Source organism: Theropithecus gelada, chromosome 2 (genome assembly GCF_003255815.1).
Source record: "Theropithecus gelada isolate Dixy chromosome 2, Tgel_1.0, whole genome shotgun sequence".
Taxonomy (NCBI): domain Eukaryota; kingdom Metazoa; phylum Chordata; class Mammalia; order Primates; family Cercopithecidae; genus Theropithecus; species Theropithecus gelada.
The window spans coordinates 77,726,787-77,733,661 of record NC_037669.1 but is presented as its reverse complement, the minus strand read 5'-3'; positions in this window follow the sequence as shown (position 1 = coordinate 77,733,661).

Below are 6,875 nucleotides of genomic sequence, written 5' to 3'. Positions count from 1 at the left end.
ATTCTAGTTGTCAGGGGCAGGGAGAGGGAACATCCCTTCCCCTTCAGTTTCCATGGATTTGATTCTGGGAAGCCAAAATGATAACTGTTCATTTGATTTATTGAAAAAAAAAATACACACACATAAATAGATTTGCTTATTTTTTTTAAACAAATGGGAGAGTTCTTTAAATGCTGGTCTGCCTCTTGATATTTTTTTAACTTAATAAAATATCAGCAATATATCTTGAACATTTTTCAGTACCAGTGTTTATAGATCTACTTTGTTCTTTTTCCTGGCTCCATTGTATTCCACTGTATTGAAGGCTGGAATTTATTTCACCACCCTTGAGAGCCTTCCAAATCTAGCCTAGCCAGGCAATGCTTCTGGCAGGAGAACTGCTAATTCTGTCTTGCTGTTCTTAGACCAACATTGACCACAGACTGTCCTGGATTGCAGGGATGATTGTAGCAGATAATGTTGGTGTCCTGCCCACCTCTCTTACCGCTTCATTGCAACTGGGCTTGACTTCTCATTGCTGTTCTTGTACTTATTTGTCTTAGGGCTTTCTGTGATGATCAGAGTCTGCTTTGCCCATCAACCCTGCATGTCTGAAATGCTGGAGAATTAACATTGCCTACTCTCCCCTAAGCTGTCCTCGACCAATAATGAAAAAACAGTTGGAGTATAAATACCCCAGCTCTCTTACTCCTCAGGAGGAATAATTGAAAAGTATGTTCTACACTGGCTCCCAGATTTTCCCAGAGAAATCAAACTTCAGTTACCCATAGTGGCTGCATTTCTTCTCAATCTTTTTCCCCCATTCCTCTATTAGTGTTTCCTGGATCACCTCCCAAGTAAACCACTTGCACTAGAATTCTTGTCTTGGGGTCTATTTCTAGGGAAACAAATTAAATCAGTGATGATGAAGAAGGGGAGACATGGAAAGAAATTCATTTATTTATTCATTCCTTTAATAATTATTTACTGAGATCCATAGTCAAAGACAAGTGAAGGAGAATGTGAAGAAATGTAGACAAGGGGAACAAATCCTTCCCTTTCAAGGCATAAAAGCAAATGCTAAAAAAAGAAGTGGGTAGCAAGAATACCTTTCTTGACGCTGCTTAACACATTGCTGCCCAATCTACCGCTGATCATGCGCTGTTCTTTTGGGAAGAATTGGAGTAAGAACAGTGAGTAGCAGAATTCAGCTTTCTAAGGGTAGTGACTTGGCCATATCTATGATCTGTTCAAAGCCTGAAACATGTGGCAGGCTCTTAAATCCTTAAGAAATTAACAGTAGGTCAGGTGCAGTGGCTCACGCCTGTAATCCCAACACTTTGGGAGTCAGGTAGGTGGATCACTTGAGGTCAGGAGTTTGAGACCAGCCTGATCAACATGGTGAAACCCTATCTCTACTGAAAACAGAAAATTAGACAAGCATGGTGGAGGATGCCTGTAATCACAGCTACTCGGGAGGCTGAGGCAGGAGAATCACTTAAATCTGGGAGGCAGAGGTTATGGTGAGCTGAGATCATGCCACTGCACTCCAGCCTGGGCAACAGAGTGAGACTCTGTCTCAAGAAAAAAAAAAAAAAAAGAAAGAAAGAAGCTAACAGTAAAATATCAGCTAACATTTGTTGAGCACTTAGAATGTATGCCTTTTTTTTTTTTTTTTTTTTTTTTTTAGCACTTCACACATGGAAATACATTTAATCTTGATGACAACCCAATGAGCTTATAACAATGGGCAATACCTAGGGTATGATTCTGACTATTTATATCTTACAGATGAGATAACCAAGGCCTAGGGAAATGAAGTAATTTTCCCAAGGTCACGTGGCTAATGATTACCGCTGATCATCTGAAATCTGGATCAAGGTCATCCTGACCCCAGAACCTATCAGAACCTATGCTCACAACCTCTTCCTTCTATTCACTCCTGTGATACCTGTTGCCCAATGGTCTACAAATCCTGCGGTCTCTTGCTTTCATCTTTACTTCAATATTTAAATAGAATGGTTTGAGCTCCATCATTTGTAATAACAAGATCTAGCCCTCCTTATTCTCAGAGGTCATTTTTCTCTAATTTACTGTGAGAGAAATGAGTGCTTGTTTCAAGATCAACTCCTAAGTCTCTAGTTCCACCTCTGCCCTCAGTTTGCTTTGTGAAAGTTTCTTCCCTAGGACAGCACCAACTTTTCCTTGTGCTCTCCAAGAGCATATTAACCCAAGACTGTGTGTATAGCAGCCTTGTTATGGAAGTTTGGAGATGACAAAGAGTAGATGCAACCTGAAGTTTATTGATTGTCATTTAATTAGAGCTCTGAAGAGTTCAGATTTTCCAAATACATTGTGATGTCAGTATCCTTCATATGCCTTGGAATTTTTAATCTATAATCTTGATGTCTGATTTTTAAAATTTTATTCAAAATTAGACTAATCAAACCAAAAAATACTGTGGAAGAATTTATCATGCTGAAAGCCCTATTCCAGGAGGTGTAGGAGATGACTGAGTGAGGTGCATAGTTCAGTGGTCCTGTTTACAATAATATAGTGACATTAGAATTTGAAACCTAGCCATAGCTTCCACATAAACTGTACTTTTCTTTGCACCAAATACCACCAGTATTTGTCTTCTTATGTTGTCTTTGATTTTCTTTTAAACACATTCCAAAATTTCTGACACTTTCTCTGAAATTTGTACTATCTTTAATCACATGTTTCCTGCTTTAAGCAAAACCTTGTTTATTCTTTGCAATTGTATTTGCTGCCCAGGAAACAAGCCAACTTGTTTTTGATGGACAGAGGGAAATATGCCAACTTAACCATGTTTACAATTGCTTTTGGCCATCTCACCATCAATTCTTAGGAAATAAGAAAAATTTTATTTGTGTACTTTTTGCTTGTTGTTGCCTTTGCATTCCTCTTAATTTGTACTTGTGTGTATGTATTAATTGTAATCGTTTTATCCCTCTGTTAGCTAGTGGCTGTGATTAATTTGTTGTTCAGTGTTTTTCTTTGACCTTCAATGTACTGTCAGGGTAGAGAACTCTGCTGGCAGATTGCACCATCGTCAGCCCTTTTCTCATGTTTTGCTTAGTTACAACAAATGCAGATTTACAACTTTAGATGAAATGCATGGTTTCATAAGAAGGAAAACAGATGATAATTTTAGTATTTAGATGAAGAAGCAAAACAACCTTGAATAAAAGATGAATATTGATTTTTAAAAATTTGTTTACCAAGAATTACAGAATTGTGCCTAATTTGACTTAATTTCAGATTTGTTAATTATGTGTCTGATATAAATTAGCCACAAAGAGAACACACTTAAATTTTAAAATTTAAAGGACATGAACTTATTCAATTTCGTGCTTAAACACTAGTCATACAACTCTTGTTGTTTTGTTGATTTCCTAAAATTTTTATAGAAATTCAAATTTATGACAGTGTGGCTGTTCATACCTGCACTGAAAATTGAGGTGAGGTGGATAGATTTTCTAAAGCCATCATGATTCCCCACCTTCTTTTGTAATTCCTTCTTTAGTAATTCCTTCCTTATAGACAGAATATATTGCAATAAATTTAGTTTATGTTTTCTTGGTCATGATCATACTCAGGTGTACATTGCTGATGTGCACGCGTTCAATTCAACCAACATTTATTGAGTGCCTACTACATCCCAGGCACCAGACTGGCATACAGAAATGGATACACAGTCCCTGACCTCAACTAGTTGGCAGTAGTCTAGCAGGGAGACAGACACATAAACAGATAACTGTGATATAGTGCAGTTAGACTGGGATTGGATTTGGGGTGTTTCAGAAATTCTTTAGTCACACATTTTCAAACAGTCTTTTGGGTCACTTCCACAGATGGCTCATTTCCTCCATTATGTTTTGATCCATCCTAATTTCATCCTAGATTTTCAGTTTATCTTATTTTGCTCCTGTTTCTTCTTTGACCAGAAAATCTCCTTAAATACATTACATCCATTACCAAAGTACTGGTCTATATGTGGTCTATATGGTCTATATGGAAAGTCTATATGTGCAGAGGTACAAATGATCCTATCTATACTGATAAATGGAAAATGTGATTTGCCAAATAGTAGGCTCAGGATGATTCTCATTTATATATTGGGATCATTTATATATATATATAAAATCTCCAATATACTTGTATATGATTTGAACATATTTGGAAGAATATATGCCCATCTGTTAGCAATGGCTACTTTGGGGAAATGGGTGTTGGGGGGGGGGGAGGCTTGAACGTTTTGTTTCATATAATTCTGTTCTATTTGATTTTTTTTAACTTAAAAAATTTCTTTAAATGTTTTGAAAAAATTAAAAATAGTAGTTAGTTCTTGGCTATGCAGACCAACAAACCCAAACTAAGTGGAACTAAATGTCCTCCTTTGACACTTCAATCTACTCTTCCCATGATAATCTCTCCCAACCTCTTGCCTAAGCTTTCCCATGAAGCAGGCTCTCTTAACACACTGGGCATATTCATTAATGTCTTAAGTTAACATGTATGTGTTGAGTGTTTACTGTGTGCACTGGGAATCCACCAGAGAAGAGAATAGTTTCCCATTTCTATGGTGTTCCAGTCAAGTGGCACGTCCCCTGGCCTCCATCTGGTCTTGTTCTTGTCCTTCCCAGTCTTCTCTATGGGCTCTTTAAGGCCTACCTCCTCAAGGAAGGCTTCCTTTCCTTCTCCCTCCTCTGAATCTTATAATATTTAGTCTGTGTCTTTGGAAGATTCACACTACCTATACTATAAGTTCTACAAGAAGAGCAACAGATCATCTCCATCCTTGTACTTTCAGCCTTCGTTATTTGTCATCTATTTATTGAGTACCTTGGGGACAGGGTGGAGAAGCTGGTATAGACTGTACCCTCCTGAAGTAGAGAAAAGAGATATGAAACATGTAACAATGTACATAACCCATTCATGAGTAGTGTGAATACTAAGAGAAGTAGATACTGTCATGAGGATATATACTAAGGAAATAGATGCTGAACTGAGGGTGGTGTTTGGAAAGGCTTCCTTGGGGAGATCCAGTTTAGTGGGGATTTGATGGATGAGATGAGGTCGTTTGGAGGCGGGCCCCGGGTGGGAAGAACTATGGTGCACAGCAGGAAGTTGAAGGTGGTGGGTGTGGATGAACCCTGGGAGTAAGAGGAGTAGGGTTAACAGAAGAGGCTGGAGAAGTAGGCAAGGGTTGGATTGTTCATGGCCTTGAATGCCACCTTAAGGAGTTTGGGTTTCATTCTAAGGGGAGGGAAAGAATTGGAGGCTTTTAATTAGGGGAGGAATGGGATCATAGTTGCCTTTAGAAAGGTCTCTCTGACTGATGAAGCGAATGGAATAGAAAGAGTCCAGGTGTTCCTAGCACAGTGCCTGCCTGACCAGTATGTACTCAAGTATTTGTGGACCAATTGTTCATAAAGTGAACGCCTTTCTATCAGGTTCACAATTTCCTTGATATCTCCTACATCTAACTGGCACTTTTTCCTGTGGTCTCTTCCTTATCAGCCTTCAAATAGCTCTAAATTTTTCCTCTTATTAAAAAAAAAAAAAAAAGGAATAAAAGGGTTAAACATGCACTTCACAAAAGAGGCTATCCAAATAAAAAATGTACTTAGCTCTCCTCCAGGGCTCCTGAACATTTTCCTACTTTTGCTAACTTTTATACACTGGACAGATGCTCCCTCTTTTACTTTGCAGTTTTAAAAAGACTTAAACTGGCACTTCACAAAAGAGGCTATCGAAGTTCCCAATACACAAGTTCAAAGGCAATCAACTTCATTTGGTAGAGAACTACAATTATAAACCACCACAGCACTTACCAGAATGGCAAAAATTAGAGTGACAACACTTAATGTTGTCAAAAATGTGGAACAACGGAGACTTTAATTTGCTGCTGGTGAGACAATAACTTTGTTCATCCTCTGTGGAAAACTGGCCACATCCTCTGAAAAGGAAAATACCTTTACTCCAGGACCCAGCAATTTCACCAAAACATACATACAAGGAAATTCATGGCAGCATTATTCATAATAGCCCAAAATGTAAAACAATATTTTTATATGGCTAAATCAATTATGGTCTATTTATACCTTGGACTACTATACACCAATGAAAATAAATGAACCACAACTACACCAACTATGTAATGTAGAGCAAAAGAATCCAGACACAAAAGAATATGTACTGTGATTGCAATGACAAAAAGGTTAAACTAAGCAAGTTGATCTATTCTATGCCATTAGAAATCAGATAGTTGTTACCTTTGGGGTGTAAGGAGTGGGTAGAGTTTGGGAAAGAGCATGGACACGGGGTCCTCGGGGGTCTTCGGTATGTTCTATTTCTCTGCTAGGTAGTTGTTCCGCGAGTGTGTTCACTTTATGATAAATCATTGAGCTGTAGGCTTAGGATTCATGCACTTTTTGTATGTATAATAAAAAACTAAAAAAGAAAAAAGAAGATCACTCAAGATACCATCCCAAAGAAACAAAAAGTAATATCAAAGCTGTCTTCTTGGCTTTGCATCTGTGGTCAGAATAAACTGAGGCCAGCAGTGGTCAAGGATAACGTGGTCAGTGCTTTCTGATGTGTTCTGATGTCATTTCCTTCCCCATACCCCCTTTCCCAGGGTTGCTGGGGGTGCTATTTAACAGGATCCTCAGTGCAAGGCAGTGGAATCTTTTTTTGAAGGAAGTTTTTAATTTAACCTTGGTTTTGGAGACCAAGTCTTTTCTGGCTTAGTTTTCCTAATGACTTTTACATCGTGCCCTTTGGTTAGTTATCTAACCCATTCACTTAGCCTTCCTGCAGGGCTCCTGAACATTTTCCTCCTTTTGCTTTCATACACTGGACAGACA